The sequence below is a fragment of the Heterocephalus glaber genome, unplaced genomic scaffold, assembly GCF_053883595.1.
Source record: "Heterocephalus glaber isolate CG9 unplaced genomic scaffold, H.glaber_assembly_v1.0 deba00001673, whole genome shotgun sequence".
Classification (NCBI taxonomy): domain Eukaryota; kingdom Metazoa; phylum Chordata; class Mammalia; order Rodentia; family Bathyergidae; genus Heterocephalus; species Heterocephalus glaber.
The window spans coordinates 12,263,742-12,281,677 of record NW_028258410.1 but is presented as its reverse complement, the minus strand read 5'-3'; the positions used below and the strand labels follow the sequence as shown (position 1 = coordinate 12,281,677).

Below are 17,936 nucleotides of genomic sequence, written 5' to 3'. Positions count from 1 at the left end.
CAAATTACATGTTATTTTTAAAAGTTCTCAGAATATTTACCAAGATAGTCATGACTCTGGGCCAAACACATCTCAACAAATTTTAAAGAATTTTAGTCATGCCAGTATGACTGGAGTAACTAAATTAGAAGTTGATACTATATCTGGAAAATCACAAATTACTTGCAAACTTAATGAAACACTTCTAAATAACCCAGAGATCAAAGGAGAAATCAAAATAGATATTAGTAACTATCCTGAACTGAATAAAAATGAAGCGGTGCTTTACCAAAATTTGTGGCATGCAACCAAAACAATGCAGAGAGGGAAATTCACAGTGTTCAATACACGTATTAGAAATGAAGAAAGATCTTAAGTCAATGACTTCAGCTTCCACTTTAAGAAATTAGATTGAGGGAGAGTAAATCAAACCCACAGTAAGCAGAGGAAGTAAAATAATACCAGTACAGTGGAAATCAATGAAATAGAGAACAGAAAAATCAACAACAAAAATTAAATGAAACCAGAAGGTCAATTTTGGGAAGATCAACAAAAACTGATAGACCTTCAAGTAGACTGATCTGGAAAAAGATAACACAAACTACAAATGTCTGAAATGAGAAGGAAAAGCAGGAGATTCTATAAATATTAAAATGATAATAAAGGTATGGAATAAAAGACCATGCCAATAAATTTTAGAACCTAGATAAAGCAGAAACTACAATAAATAAGTAATTTTAGTAGTCCTATATCCAATAAAAAATAGAATTTATAGCTGAAAATTTAGATACAAAGAAAAGTCAAGATCCCTTCACTCATTCATTGTTCCACACATTTAAAGGAAAAATAAATATAATTTACCAAAACCTTACCAAAAAATAGAGGATATGGTACTCCAAAAAAATCCTTCATGAGGCCAGAATTACATCTGGCCCCAAAACCAAAGACTATTACAAAAGAGAGATCAATCCCCCTTTTGCACTCATGCAAAAGCCCTAAGAAAAATTTTGGCAAGGGAATCTAACAAGATATAAAAGTTTAATAAATTACTGCTAAGTAGAGTTTATCCAAGGGATGTGAAGTTTGTTAAATGTGCAAAAATCTATCAGTGTAATTCCACATATTAAAAATCTATAAAATTAAAAATACATTATCATTTTAACAGATGCAAAAAAGTCAATAATTGGGGCCTGGGATTTAGCTCAGTGGTTCCGCTGCCTGCCTTGCAAGCACAAGGTCCTGAGTTCAATCTCCAGTACCAAAAAAATAATAAAATAAAATTCAATAATCATGTCTGGATGAAAACAATCATGCTCACTTTGGCAGCACATATACTAAAATTGGAAAAATACACAGATTAGTACAGTCCCTGTGCAAGGATGATATGCAATTTCATAGTGTTTCATATATTTCAATAATAGCCTTGAACATAAATGGTCTTAATTCTCCAATTAAAAGACATGCCCAGATGGTAGATTGGATTAAAAATAAAAAGCAAGACCTCCCAAGTCTTTGCTCCCTGCAAGAAACACAACTCACTGGCAAAGACATACATAAGCTGAAAGTGAAAGTATGGAAAAGAATATTCCATGTAAATGGAATCTGAAAACAAGCAAGTATAGCTATACTTCCATCTGACAAAGCAGATTTCAGGCCCAAATTAGTCAGAATAGACAAAGAAGTTCACTATACATTAGTAAAGGGAATAATCCATTGAGAAAAATTAACAATTGTAAGCATATGTGCATTTAATGTCAGGGAGCCCAATTTCATGAAACAAATACTCCTGGACATAAAGGGACAGATGGACCCCAAGACAATGATAGTGGGTGATTTCCTCAGGCCACTTTCATAATAGATAGTGTTATGGCTTGTGTCTAGATGCCCTCCCTCAATGCCTCATGCAGTCATAGGTGGGGATTTTCAGAGGTGGCTGGATCTAGAGTATGTGATGCTGGGATTAAATGTATGATGCTGGGATTAAGAGTGTGTGATTACTAAATTAGTCCACTGATTCATTTGGCATAGTTCTGGTGTGGATAACGGGAAGGCTCCCTGGATGTGAGTACTACCCATCCTAATGGCATGAAGCCTGGGTGGACAGAAAGAGGGCTGCTGCCATTGCTTCCTGTCTGTGGCTTGCTGCTTCACTGCTTTGCTGCCTTCTGCCTGCCATGAACTGTTTCTTCTCTGTGATGCCCTTCTGCCGTGCCATCTTGCCTTATAGCCAGCCAACTATGAACTTAAACCTCTATAAACCATGAGCCAAAATACATGTTTTCTTCTTTAACTTTAGATGTCAGGTATTTTGTCTCAGCAATAAGAAAAGTAACTAGGCCACATTTATTGTCCTGAAAAAAATCAAGAAAGATACATCAAGATTAAACTACACCATAGATGAAATGGACTTAACATCTACACAATATTCCACCCAACAACTGCAGAGTACACATTTTGTTCAGCAGCTCATAATCTTTTTCCAAAATAGATCATATTTTAGGCCATAATGCAATTCTTAGCAAATACAAACAAAATTTGAAATAATGTCTTGCATCTTATCACATTATAATGAAATGAAACTATGAATCAATAGCAAGGGAAATTACAGAAACTATACAAATACATGGAGATTCAACAATTCACCTTTGAATGATCCCTGAGTCATTAAAGAAATATAAAAATTTCCAAGATCAAATAAAAATAGAAACACAACATACTAGAACCTGGAATACAGTAAAGTCAGTTCTAAAAGGGAATTTATAACCAAGAATTCACATATCAAAAAATCAGAGAGCTCTCAAATTAGCTAAAGAGATGGAGGAAAGGGCATGCAAAAAAAGATGTGTCATGTACATGTACCAGCTATTCACAATGAATGTACTCATGATGTACCACAAACATGTACTAATAAAAAATTTTAAAAAGCAAACAATCCAAATGAATCAAAGACCTAAACATAAGACCTGAAACCTTGAAACTGCTGCAAGAAAACAGCAGGAACACATGCAGTCACAGCCACAGGCAAAGACTTTTGAATAGGACTCCAAAAGCTCAGGAAATAATCGCAGCAATCAACAAGTGGGATTGCATCAAAGTAAAAAGCTCCTGCACAGCAAGGGAAATGATTAACAGAGTAGCGAGACAACCAATAGGAGAAAATCTTTGCCAGCTACTCTTCAAACAGAGGATTAATGTACAAAATAAATAAAGAACTCGAAAAACTTAACTCTAAAAGAATAAATAACCTCATCAAAATGGGCAAATAAACTGAACAGACACTTCTCATAAGAAGAAATACAAGTGGCTGTTAATCATGTGAAAAATGTTCAGCACCTCCAGCCATTAGGGAAATGCATATCAAAACTATGTTGAGATTTCATCTCACCCCAGTGAGAATGAGTGTCATTTTTATACAGTATAAATATTAAAAGAAAAATAATAATTGTCATCAAATTAAGAATAAAAGGAAGTTTCTTTATCCTAATAAATGTATCTGTGAAAAATCTATTGCTAACAAAATTCCTAATGATAAAAGACTAAAACCTATCCTCCAAGATCAGGAACAAACCAAGAACGTGTGATTTCTCTTGGTAGCATATTCAAATTTGTACTGACGGTTCTACCCAGTGCAATAAAGCAAGAAAAAGAAATAAAGTCACACAAATAAGAAAGGAAGAATTAAATCTCCTTTTTTGCTCAGGTGATACCATTGCAAAAATAGGAAATCCTAGCTAATCTTCCCAAAAATTCTTTGAACTTGGATAGTTTGAAAGATTTAAGATCAGTAAATAAAAATTCATGGTATTTCCATATACTAGCAATAAGCAATTATAATAGCATAAAATATAAAATATTTTTGGCAAATTGAACAAAACTTGTGCAGGACTTATAAACTTAAAATTACAAAATAATACAGTAGAAGTTAAAGACCTAAACACAGTAAATAGAAATGTAGATTTCATGGACTGAAAGACTACATAATGTTAAGCTTTTGATTCCCCTGAAATTGATTTGTATATTCAATAAAATCCTAATCAAGGTCCCAGCAAGCATTTTGTAGAAATGGAATGGTGCCAGGGTAATTTAATGGGGCACTTGTATGACCGTAAGAGTGAGCACCTCCTTGCATTGTATGTCTCCAGATGCCTCGCTTACCCTGCCCCCAGCCCTGCCATTAAATGGTCTTGTAAAAGTTGTAGCTGATGAAAATTCATATTCTTTGGTATGTATCCATTATGGTTTAGATCCAGAATCCTCCCCAAAACACTCACGTTCTCAAAGGTGGAACTTTTGGAAGGTGATTGGATCATGGAGGTTCAGGGGAGAGTTGAAGGGGAGATGAATACAATCAAAGTAGGCTAGACACAAGTCTAAGTGCCACAATGAAACCTATTTTCTATATAACTAATATGCAATATAAATAAACAGCTGAATGTGCTGTTAGGAGGTGGGTCTAGTCAGAAGAGGCAGGTCACTGAGGGTGTACCCTAGATGGGTATATCTTCCTCCCAGTCTCCCCGCTTCTTTCTCTGCTTTCTGGCCACCATGAAATGAGCAGCTTTCTTCCACAGCAGGCCCTTCCATCACACTGTTTCTGCATTTTGAGCCAGCTGACCATGGACTGAACTCTGAAACTGTGAGCCATAATGAACCTCTCCTTCTCTAAGTTGCAGGTGTCAGATATTGTGTCTCGGCAACAAGAACAGTGACCGAGACAGTGTCGCATTAGTGCCTCACCGAACTGGTTGCAAGCTCCTGAAGGTCTGATCTTATCTATCATGCCTTGTTCCAAAATTGTGGCTCGGTGAACACTGACAGTGAATCATTTTGTGTCCCCAAACTCACTCACACTCAGCCTCTCCGCCTAGCCTCCATGGCATCTTCTGAGAAAGATGCCAAATAATCTCTCTTCTGAAGCTGCCCAAGCATTACTTGGCTGCTCCTCAATTCCTGGAAGTAGGTCCAGCTTCTCCCTAGAAATGCACCTAATCACAGAGGCTGGGTGTGAGTCCTCTCTTTTTCAACCAACCCATCAGAGATGCTGCCATGACCTTTTTCCTCAGTCAACTGCACAGGAGCAGCTTCATCCAGTGGACACAGGCAGCTTGTGTACAACCCAGCACCCTGCCTCAGTCTCCTGTATCTCTCTGCCTGTATGCGGGGGGGGGGGGGGGGTGTGCAATGCCTAAACACCACAGTTCCCTTGGCCTTCAGTATGACTGCTCCAGAGAGTGGTCCAGAAGTCTCTCAGAGGACCCCCAGGAGGACTACACCCCAGCTGCCCCAGCCTCATTGGCCTACTCCCTTGCTGTGCTTTCTGATTACCTCCCAAAGAAACTACTTCTATCCAAAGTTTGTCTCAGGTCTTCTTTGGAGACACCCAAGCTAAGACACACACTTCATTGCCATATTTGGGTATTCTTATGGAATCCCAGTTAGGCAAAGTAGGGGCTCATTTGCATTAATAAGGGAATTTACTCTAAAATCAACATTTTTAAACTGAGACCATCTCATGAGTCAACCAGGCTATAAAGAAGACTGTGCAGCAGCAGTCTAAAGGAACTGTACCCAAATAAAGTGAAGTTACCACAATATCATTGCTATGAGTTAATTTTATCTTATGACATCATAGGGACCTTGTTGAATCCACCCGAGGACATCCCATAAACTTCATCCTTATCCTCAGTATTCAGTTGTTTTCTGAAATTATTTTAGTTTATTTTTTAAAATTTTATTTTATTGGTACATTTTAGGTATACAATATAATGACATGCATCATTGGAAATTTGTACCTTTACATAATCTCTCTTGGTTCTTATTTTCCCCCTTCCCCTGCCTTCCCTTCAACCCCTTCCAGCCTTCCCTATTTACAAAGACTTTGTTTCCATTTTTTCATTTTCTCATATTAATTCCATTCCCTTCTTCCTTTCCCCTGCCCCTCCCACTTCCCCCTCCCCTTTGCCCTGTTTCTTCCTATTTCACATTATCTATTACACCTTTTAGTCCTTATTTACACTTTCAGTTTCTCACACTAGAGAAACTATTTGGTATTTACACATGTGCGTCCTATTTATTTCACTTCAGAGTATGGCCTCAATGTGCATCCATTTCTGAAATTATTTTAAAAGTGAAATAAATAAGCAAAAAGCAGCAAGTAGTAGTAGTAGTACTAGTAGTAGTAATGCTTTTCACCCCTACAACTCAAAACACGGTCTCCAGACCAGCCCAACCAATTTCCCTTATGAGATTTTTAGAAACGCAGTCTTGGTTCCATCCAGCCCCACTGAATCAGCTGTGTTTTGAAAGATCCCCCTGGCGACTAGTGCTCCCCTCCTGTGTACACTGAAGTCCAGGAAGTGCTGTTGGAGAGGACCGGCTGGCCAGATTCCATCTGGACTCCACTTACCAGCTCTGTGGTCCACTCCCTCAACCTCACCAGTCCTCAGATTCCTCACTGGCTAGGAGCTTACACCATAGAGCTACAGTGAGTCTTTAATCTAATATTCAGTGTGACTTGTTTGATACAGTACTTGCCACATGGTACATCTGAAACTTTGTATCACAACAAAGATTGTGGATATGGAGTGAGTCCGGGGTCAGACTGTCATCTCACTTCTATCAGTACCACTGTCTTGGTTACTTTCTCATTGCTAGGACAAAATACCTGACACCCAAAGTTAAAGGTGGAAAGCTCACAATTTTGTAGAAGTTTCAGTCCACAGTTGGCTGGTTTCAAGGCAGAGAAGAAACAGTTCATGATGTGGCAGGCGGGAAGCAGAGAGTCATCAGGGGAGGAGGGACCCACACCCTCCAGGCCAGGCCCACAGTGACCCAGCTCTTCCCACCAGACTTCACCTCCTAACATCACACCCAGCCATAAACCCATCAGGGGACTGATCCAGCACCACACACCCAAGACCCAGTCACCTCCTCAAAGTGCCCCCATGAGCACATGAGGCTTTGGGGGACATCTAGGTATGACCCAGAACAACCACTAAAATGAGGCTCTGTTCTCCATCCAGAAAATGGAAGAGAATCCTTCCCACCTGATTGCACATGGGCATCACTGGGCAGCTCACAGCATCCTGACACCTGGGCCGACTCCTGGGATCCTGATGTCATGGCTTAGGATGTGTCCTGGGCATCTGGAGGTGTGAAAATCTTCCAGGGATTCCCCTGATTAACCAAGGCTGAGCATTACTGCCTTGGGCTTGGGACCCACTCACCACCTTCGTTAAGAGAATTCAAGATACAGTGAAAACCCACGGAGACTTTCAGCCTGCAGAATCACTGTTTTAAAGTGTGCAGTGATGCCCTGATTTATCTTTTGTGTGAACCAAACTCCACACACTGCTCTGAGATCTCTGCGCATCTGATATTGGTCTCCATCCTGAAGCCAAATTGCTTTTTGTCCTCCTAAAGTTCATTCCACACACAGACCTGCCTTCTACTGCTTCTCTTAGAGCTTTTTTGTTTTCTTTATTTTTTCATTGTCCTGATATTTTTCCTTAAGATGAACTTTATAAAATGTCCTCAAAAATGTAATTCATCAGCACAGTCTGAAATCTCTGCGAATCACTGGTGGGAGGGAATAGCACATAAACCCCCAGTAAACACTCTTATATATGCTATTTATCAACACAGCTTGATAAATGTGCTGCCTCCAAGTTTTCTGACTGTGGAGGAATTAGGAGGATTCTTAGCAGACTGCCCATTGTAATCAAAACAATAGGTGGAAATCCGACATGCTTAGAAGAGAGAGGGGGACCGAGGCCCCGCTCCAGGACAAAGCCCTCTCCAGGCAGCAGGGTGTCCATGCCTGGTCAGTGTCCCCACCTCCATGTGGGCCCTTCCTTCATCCTTTGGGACTTTGCAGCCTCCTTCGTCACCAGAGCAGCAGACTACACAAATAAAAGCGGAGGCTACCCAGCAAAATTTGAATTTCAGGTAAACAATGAGTAACATTTTAGTATAAGTGTGGACCACAAAATATTTGTGACGTACCTACCCTAAAAAATGAGCTGTTGTTTGTCTGAAATTTAGAGTTAGACAGACATCTTGTACTTTGAGTCCCTACTTAGAACCATCACCACCTCCAGCATAGAGGAAATCCTCCTACCCTGGTTCCAATAGGGGTGAACCTGTCACTTCTTTCCACTAACAGCTGTCCACACTCAGACCCTGCAGCTTCCTGGAGCAGAGCTACCATGTCAGCCCTGAATGCTCACCTACGGGCATCTTTACAACAAAGAGAAGGCCGTCTATTTTGTTTGAGCCAATGATGTTTGTGGGATTTCTGGGTTTGCAGCCAGGCCAGCGGGGACTGTCCTTTCGTGACACCCTATCACTTGCTGGTCACAAGTTGGGAAGGCCAGCTTAAAACTGCAGTTCATGTTCAATTGATATCATATGTCCTCCCCTCCTCCAGGATCAGTCAACTTTGAAATTGAGGGATCTTGGAGGCAATGGGAACAGGACAAGCCCCAAGTATCCCCAAGGAAAAGGTACCACAGCCATCAAAGGACGCTGGCCAGGGGAGTTGAATTCATCCCGAGGGAGGATCACAGGAGCTTCGGGGGTGAAGCTGCATGAGAAGCTGGCAACTGGCCCTGGTGGGCAGGAGCCCTGCAGGCTGGGGTGGTAGCAGGTGGTGTCTCCGTGATGCTCCAGTGTAATCTTCATCCAGAGGGTGGCTCCATTCACCTGCCCAGTAAATTCCTACGGGGACAGGGAATCCTACTTGCAGCCTACACACCATGGGTAGGGTAAGATGCTACCCGAGTGAGACCCTGAGCCTTTTCCTGCCTGTTCTCCCCACCAGCACAGGGAAAGTAGGGCCGGGCCCAGGCTGCCTTCAACCCATCCCTACTGCGTGCCCTTCATATGCCTGGCAAACCCTGCTTCCCACAGGGCTTGAAGCACCTTGCAAACATCATCCGAGTGAGTGGTTAGGATTCAAGGCCGCACACGCACACCACTTTAATATTACTGCCTATCACCGCTCCTCCTGAGAGCCGTTGAATCTCTGGCTCACAGAGACCCTTGGAGTCAGTTTCATTAGAGAAAGAGCCAACTTAATTCCAGCCCTGCGAGGCGGCTCTGCATCAAACCGCCGCCTGTTCCCTCCAGAGCATCTTCAGACTGACCCCCGGGTGCCTTTCTGTCAGAGAAAGGATTAGACCGCCCGGCAGTTATCGACAGAGATGGCAGACGGACATTGATTGGGAATATGGAACGAGTCTCTCTCATTTCCAAGTGCCAGCTGCGAACCGGTGATGGACGGGTCCCGGGTAGGCCCTGCTCTCCGCGCCCAGTGATCCAGCTCAGCCAGTGCTCGCGATCTGCCTGTCTGCATGGTTCGGGACATAATCAGCTGCAGTGCGCCGCTGACCTTTAGAAGGAGAGAAATAATAAAAAAATAAAAAAAAACCCCAGCGGCAGCCCCTGACTGATGGGTTTGCAATACTGGAAATGCACACATTTAACCACTGCAAGGGAGTCGCCACCTGCCTTGCCCGCCCTGCACATTTGGGGTCCATTCTGAGCCTCTCTCCAGCCCCAGGGAGCGCGGTGCAGGAAGTTTACAAAGCTGGCCTCCCTGCCCCCCAAAACTCCCACTCTGATTCACCCAAAACAAGCCAGGGAAGATGGGGAGCATCGTGGGGTGCACCCCAAGGACTCGGAAGCAGACACTGTGCGGGCCAAAGCTCCGCTCTCTGCTGGAGCACCCCCCAGTACCTGGCAGTGCCTCCCAGGCCGGCTCCGTCCTCACAAGGGGTCTGCGCATCTCCATGTCCCAGGACACACTCAGAGCCGGTATCCACTGAGCTCTGGCAAGGTCTGGAGGTTCCTTCTCCCGGGGACACCCAGCTTCTCTCCACAGGGCGTGGCTCCCTGTGGCTCGGCAAACCTGCTGTCCAGCCCTCCCCCCCATCAGGCATCCTGTTAAACATGGACTCTGGCTTTCCGTGGGGAACATAGTAGCCTTTGACAGCCAGAGTGCCGGGCAGGGAGAAGGGGCTTGGCATTGAGTTAGAGGGGACCCTTGTCCTTGTGGTCAGTTCTTTCTGTCACTCACACCACCATCTTCTGCTAAGGACCAGAGCAAGCATGGAAGGAGGGGACAGATGCCAGTCCGATTGATGCATCACTGTGGTGCCTCTGTCTGTGGCTTTGTCTGCTGGTCACAAAGGCTTTGTCACTGCTTTTGCTATTTGTTGTGAAGCCTCATACTTCTTTAGGAAGCAGGCAGGGGCATAAGTATCACTCAAATAAACAAGAACTATAGATATGTCACTGAGACCCAAGGCCTAAGTGCCCCAGCCGCTGAGTCTGGCTCTGCTCAGGAAGGCGTGGAGTCCGACCCCTTCAGAAAGCGCTTTCTTGAGGCAGAAGTCTGCAGCCTGAGCTGGGCCTGCACCTGGCGACTGTGCTGTGTGCTTCTGCGGCACAACAGGGGCATAACAGACGCCGAATGAATGAATGAATGAATGGTGAGTGAATGAATGTATGAATGGTGAGTGAATGAATGAATGAATGAATGAATGGAGTGAGTGAATGAATGCCAAAACACCTACTTTGCTCTTGGCCGCATTCTCCTTTTGGAGAGGGGGCCCAGACAGCAACTGGAAGGTAGGACACAGGAAGCACCAGGGCACTGAACCTTATTGCTCCAGTCTCCTGTGTCCTGGAGGTTGGCAGGAAGTAGACACAGGGCATCTTCCAAGGGGAACGGCATTGGGAAAGTGTGCACTGCAGAAGAAATGTTCTTGTGCCCCTGAGGAATCAGCACCCTCACCACAGTGTTTTGTACATTCCCTGCATATTGCTGTGCCCCTGCCACCTCTGCTGCCACCCTGGCCTGGCCCACATCACTCCCAGTGGGTCTCCCTGGCTGCTGTCTTGGAAGACTGGAGGCAGGAGACAGATGTCACTCAGATTTATGCATCACCGTCCCCTCTCCAGACCACAGCTGGAGCGACACTTTCACCATGGGAATCTGAGCTCTCACCATGCCCTACAAGGACCTTCCTCTCCTACCAGACCACGAGTTACCTGCCCCCAACTCCACTGATTTTATTACCACCCCCTGCCAGTCCCTCACTGTGCTCCCTATACACTTGAGCTGTCCTTGTCTGCACTGGTCTTCTCCCAAATAGGCTGTCCACTTGCCTTCCTCTATCCCTGCCACTCCCTCCTAGTCGCCCTCCCCATTGCTTAGGCCAAACAGCACAGTGAGCACCAGACTCATCTCTCCACCCACTTCCCCAGGCTCGCTTCCCTCTCACCTATTGTGTGCAGGCGCCGTTGTTTGCTCATGATCTCTCTTCTTGAAAGGACAGCTCTGTGAGGATGGAGACCACCTCTCTCTAGCTCACCATGCAGCCCCAGTGGCCAACACACAGTAGCATGCAATCAGTATTTGGCGTCTGAAAATTAACTCCCATTTTAGAGGTGCAATGACTGAGAACAAGGGATGAGAAGAAACACGTTCAGAAGATGAGCGGAGACCCCAGCGCAGCCCCTCGCTATCTGACGGACTTAGATTCTTTTCCAAGTCAAGACAACAGTGGCTGCCATGCAGGCCCAGAAACCCTGAAAAGGACCCCACAGAACCCCAGCTCAGAAGGCGCTGCTGGGGGACGACTTTCCACAGGGTTGTTATATTTGGCAGGAGACGATGAACCGTGTCCCTGAATCAACAGTGTTGGATGAAGACTGGCCTGGCTCCTGCCAGCACTCAGCCAGCTGCCCAGGAAGATCACTGCTTAATATAAATATTTCATGGGGTCGGACCTCCAGGCCTCCCTGCCTGGTCCACAGTCATTAAATGTCATCCTGCAGCCGAAATTCAAACTCGGCTGAGACCCTAGTGGGAGGAGTTCACTTTCAGATACACTAAGGATCCCAAGTAACTCTTAACTCAGTATGGATGGAGGGGATAAAAGGCAGAAGAAAAGAGAGATAGTAGTCAACATTTCTAAACAGCCCCATCAGGCACAGAAGTGGCTTGGATGGCATCCCCCAAATTCATCAGCGCCCAGGACTTTATAATGTGACATCTTTTCAGATGTCTAATTTAAGTGGGTCTTAAGTGGTGTCCTTTTAAGGGCAAGGGGACACACTGGGAGAAGACAAGAGGCCCCATGAAGAAAAGGAGGCTACTACAAGCCAAGGCACACTGGGGCCACCAAACCCCGAAGCGCACAAAGGTTCCTTCCCCAGAAGCTCTGCAGGGAACACAGCCTCCAGCACCTGGACTTTATATTTCTGCCCTGGATAGGGACAGTGCATTCCTGCTGCTCTAAGCCTCAGCAGCTCTGGGAAACTCCTTCTTGGCCTCGCTACTCCACTGAACCAGAGGGCTCAGTGGTTCCCTTTCCTCCCACAGCAGCAAGGAGGGAAGGCACGGGAATTCCTGGGAAGGCTGGGAAAGTCCTCCATTTTCCTCCTGACTGCACTCTGGCTTGGTTATTGCAGCTTTCTCTGTCCATCCTCCCTCCTGCCTGTGCCTCCTCTGACTCCTACTGCTTAGGGTGTCTCCTTCCTTCCCAAAGAGGCAAAGAGTACCCCTCCTCTGCATGTTCCCTCTGTCTCCATACCTAAATCACAAGTAAGGGGCTGAAGGGCTTCACTTGATAATTCACATAATTTGGGAGCTCTCGCCAAGTCCCTTTCCATGCTTTACAGGTCAGAGGTGGCTGGGGTCACAGGGAACTCAGCAAGGGAGCCACAGCATCCTGGGCAGAGACAGCTTTGCAGACAAAGTCAAACTTTGACCTTGGAGGAGTGGGTGTGGCTCAGTTCTCAGCCTTCTCAAGGAGATGTGCAGAAGACCCAACCCAAAGCCAGATGTGATGGTGCATGCCTCTGTGATGGTCCCAGCACTCTGAGAAGCTGAGGAAGGAGGGTCACAAGTCTGAGCCCAGCCTGGGCACTTAATGAGACTCCATCTCAAAGTTCAAAAATATTAAAAAGTGATAGGGATGTAATGAAGACCCTGGATTCAATCCCAAGTACCACAGATGTACAAAAAAAAAAGCACTAACCCCTAAGACTGACCAAGCACAACTCTGGATTCAGCCCTGGGTCTGATCCAAGCCATCACTTCCTACCTGTGTGAACTTGGGCTTTGGGGACTGGGCTCAGCCCTTCCATGCCTCAGTCTCCCCTATTAAAGGAGAGGTCAAGGTGCTATGAACCTGAGAGTGAGGTTTCTCCAAAGGGGGAGTCCACATTCTCAGACAGAATATTGCTGTTGCTTTTGTTTCTTCTCCGGCTCTTTCGGAAGTAACTCACCCATCCCCAGCTGGAATTTAAACATGGTGCTGCCTGGGTTTATGAACTTGATTTGTTTTACAATTTGGGGGAAGATGGCTGTGTTTGTGTTTGTGTGGGGAAGATGGCCATGATCATGTTTGTCACCTGATGTGGAATTTGCAAACAGAAGCAAAATTTTGCAGAACACTTTTGTTCGTGGACTGTATTGTTTGCAAACAGAAGCGTTCGTGAACTGAAGTATTACCGTATAACCAAATTTGCTTCAACCCAAACAGGTAAAAGTCAGCAAACCAAGCAGTGGTCCCCAGAAAGACCTCCCCAGTGAGACAGGAGTGTCCACCACATCACGGTCCACCCTGTCAGCTGGGTGCCCCAGGGGCTCCTGGCATCTGTTTCCTTTCACCTCCTATGTTTGCCCTAAAAGACAGACAGTCACCACCAGGACAGACCCAGAGCTCCAGAAGGGCAGAGAAAATGCCCATCTCTCCTGACAAATGATTTTGAATTTCTGAAAAAGTGAGCAACAAGGCTAAGCTCAAGAAGCCCCAGGAAATCTACAAGCCAAACAGAGAGACCTCAAGAGAAACGAGCTTACAGGCACCTTGATCTTGGACATCTAGTTTCCAGAATTGAGAAAATAAATTACTGTTGTTTAAGTAAAAGAAGAAGGAGGAAGAGGAGGAACAAAGGAGGAAGAGTGGAGAAGGGAACCCCGGGAGATGTTAAAAAGCAAATGTTCATGCTCTCTGGAAGAAGTATTCGCAAATTCTCCACCCCTGATTGTGCCCGATAGCTATCAAGGAAGTTCAGAAGCCAGGACCAGAGTGGCGGTTTAAAAGGCCAAACCGGCATCACAATTCCAGCCCTGAAATGGAACTGCGCTTTATCTTCTCCCACAGAAAGAAATTGATCTCCCTGTCAATCAGCACGGAGCTTGCTTCCAACTCACAGAACAGATGAGAAGCTGATCAAATGCTCTGTTAATGTGGCACTTTAATAACAGTATCACTTAGATCTCAAACTGCTTAATTAGATTTCACTGATTACCATCACTTGCCTCATTTGAACTGCTCGTTTATAATTTATGGTCTTTATGCATTTGGTTGTTCATTTGTAAAATGGGAGAAAACAATCACCAGGCAAAAAGAAAGCTGGAGAAATGTATTTGACTTTTCCCCAAGGCTGAGGGCTGCAAGGCTGAGGAGCAGGAGAGAAGAGCACACTGGGTGAGAGGCTGCTCATCATTCCTGCCTGCCCAGCATCCTTCACCTCTCTGGTTTGAGTTCCCATGGTTTCCTGGGGGACAAGCACCCTTCCCAGCTGTAAGTCTTTGGAGCTGGCCCATTTCACCAGCTTCAGAAGAGATCTAATGGCACCAGCTTCAACCATAGCCTGTTCTGGCTGCAGTGGCCTCGCCAATTGGTTCAGGGGTGGACATGTGACCCAGTCCCATCCAATGAGAGCAAGCCCTGGGATGTTTGTTGTAACCATGGGGAAGAGGCACCTGAGCAATAACACAGGCAGATAAATCACAGCAAGGACAAGGGAGGGCAACTCTTGATGACATACCTGAGCCCTAGATGTAACCGGACCCCCACCATCCCTTGGATATTTTAATTTTGTGAATCAAAATGTTTCCTTCTTCCCTGAAGTCTTTCTGAGTTCAGTTTTCTCACCTGCAACCGAAAGAAGCTCTAAAGTGATGGTTGTCAAAGACCAACACCACAAAAAAGAGACTTAGTCCCTGATTCTTCTACAAACCCAGTTAGCAACTGACTTTTCAATGGTCTTCTAATTTTAAAAATGTGAGAAGTGCTATAACAATATTAAAGATGCCATTGTGACTTTACCTGGAAGAGAATGGTTGTCTTAGTTGGGCTTTTTCCAGACACCTTTCCCAGAATTCCAATACTACCACCCTTAGCAGGACATAGCACATCCCTTTGTCCTTTAAGGAAAAGATCTGTCAAGGAAATGGCAGTTCTTATCATAGTAAGGTACTGGATATGCTACCTGTTTGCTGTTTGGATATCCCTGTCTCTCTGCTCTACAGTATCAGCCCCCCAAGGGCAGAGATTTTTCTACTTTGTTCGTTGTGGTGGTAGTACAGTCCCATGTCAGTGGGAAGTGGTACGAAGTAGACATTCAATAAGTATTCACTGTCTAAGTAGAGCAATCTGTTGTAAAAATTACACCAGGCAACTAGCGAGACATGCAAAGTAATACTGATGTTTATTTTATTATTATTATTTGCACTGAATCGAGAGAGAGAGAGAGAGAGAGAGAGAGAGAGAGAGAGAGAGAGAGAGCAAGAGAGCGCAGAACTGGTGTGGGGGTGGGCTGCATGGTGTTCTCCGCGATCCTGTGTCTTTTTTTATCCTTAGGTCTCCTGTTCTCAGGGTACAGCTTCCTTCCTCAAGGTCAGTTTATGATCTGCTGGGGCTCCAATGTCTGTGGAGAAATAAAAGCTGGAAACCATGTAAACAAGGAAATGACAGCATGTCCATGGGATAGAAAACCGCGGCCGTTACCAGGCAGGGCCTTGGAAATTCTCACCAGCGTGAGACAGTGTCTACAACACCGCACCCCACAGCTGCGTGGGGTCACGAAACTACCCACAGCCTCCATTTTGTAAACACCCTTCCCAGCCTTCGCCGGCCGCACACACACATGGCAAAGATCTCAGAGAAACACACCACAGTTTTCAAAAACAAGCGTTTTTGTCTAATTAGGCGATTACAGGTGGCATCTATTTTCTTTTCAAGCTTTATTTTTTTCAGATGTTTTTGGCAAACATATATTGCTTAATATGTTAAGGAGAAAATCGAATGTGTGACATCCCCCCTCCTGGTTTCGTTTTGTGCCATTTCACCACATGGCAAAGCCCAGGGTCAAGAGCAAAAGAAAGGAGAGGGAGTAAAAGTAGGAAAGGACCAGGAGAAGGTAGAGAGAGGGGAGGGCGGGCTGATGGGGAAGGGGCGAGTTTGGGAGGGGGGATGGGCGGGGCCAGGGGCCGTGGGGCGGGGCCAGAGGGCGCTGGGGCGGGGCTGCTGGGAGTGGTGGTTGGGCGAACAGGGCCGGAAATCCGAAGCCGGGGAGAAAGTGTTCCCAGCCCCTCCAGACTTCCGGCTTGGCGCCCAGTCAGCCCCTGGCAGGTTCGCAGGACATCCCGGGATCCTGGGCAACGCAGCCCCATCCCACCCCAGAAACAAAGACAGAGTTTGTCTCTGACCCTTCCTCCTCTGGCCAACCCGGGCACCGTTTCCAAATGCAGGGGTCTCCCGAAACAATGCCGAGACAGGACTTGAAATTCAACTCGCGCTCTCCAAACGAGGGCGGTTAACCCGGGCAGACAGACGCGGGCTCCCAGCTGTGCAGCGCCTCCGCACACCCGGCGCCCGCCTCAGAACTGGACCATTTTGTTTCACTTTCATGAACTTCAACCTTAAAACCTGAATAGTAAATTAATTTTCCATGAAGACGGCTTGTTTCCTAGAACTATTGTATTCGTTTCCTATTGCTCCCGTAACAGATTACCAGAAACTTTAAAGCTTAAAACAACGCAATTTTTAATCCTAAGAGATTTGAAGGTCGGAAGTCTGAAATGCGGCTCCCGGGGCTGACGACAAGATGTGGGCGGGAGAGGATGCTTGCCCTGCTTTTCCAGCTCCTGGAGGCTGCCCACCTCCTAAAGGCCCATTCCTCCTTAAAGGCCAGCAAATGTTGTGTCTCTGACCCTCCTGCCATAGGCACAGGTCCATCTGACCACACCCAACTCAAGTGTCTGTACTTTTAAGTCATGGTTATACTGGGCCCACCTTGGTAATCCAGGATGAGCTCCCCTTTTAAAGGTCAGCTGCTCAGCAACGTTAATTGCATAGCAACCTTAATCCTGTCTTGCTGTGTAAATTAAGAGATTCACAGGCTTCTGGGATTCAGAGGTGGATATCTCGGGACCATTCTCCTGACCATCCTACTTGCAGTCCACCCTAAATAACCTTCGCGGGTTGGTTGCTGTGCAGGTGTCAGGGAAGTGGGCCTTTCCTGGAACTGCACCATAAACACATCACCAACCTCATCGGGTTAAAGATAATAAAATGAACAATAGTAACAGACATGCTTATCAAATACTTAAGAAATGTGAAGGGAAATTTCCTTTCAACAGTCAAAAACAGTCAACAAAATAAATCAACTAAAATCAGAATGAAATGTCCAATTAAAAAATGAATTTTAACAAACCAGTTTATCACTCTGGACAGCTGTGAAATAGCTAGAGTTGTTGCCCAGAAAAAGGAAAACATTTTTAGAGGGAGAGTTTTTTAAATTATTAGCTCAGTTATTTAAAAAATTGTTAGAATATGAAAACTAAAAAAGATATTTTGTAAAAAGTGTAAGCTCCTAAAACCAGCAAAAATTGACCATAGAATTCAGAACATTTTTGAAAATGTCAAAGATCAATTGAGTGATGATTTGAAAAACCACACATACTTTGATTGGTCACTGCCCAATTAACATTTTGAGTATGGTTTGACTCAAAGATTTTCAAATTTACAAGGAAATGTCAACTCCAAACCTAAAAAATCAAACTCATAACAGATAGTTTAAAATCTTCTACATCTGTCAAAGGAGAATTTCAGGAAAAATGAGAAAATTATTTTCTGTCTTGACAGATGAGG

At 45.1% G+C, this 17,936-nt stretch overlaps 1 non-coding gene across 1 annotated transcript; it reads left to right on the top strand.

Annotated features, from left to right (window-relative positions):
- Window positions 1-1,289: 1,289 nt before the first annotated feature.
- LOC147822167 (U6 spliceosomal RNA) lies at window positions 1,290-1,391 on the top strand. Its single transcript, XR_015446142.1, has one exon. It is a non-coding gene; the product is annotated as a U6 spliceosomal RNA (small nuclear RNA).
- Window positions 1,392-17,936: the final 16,545 nt, after the last annotated feature.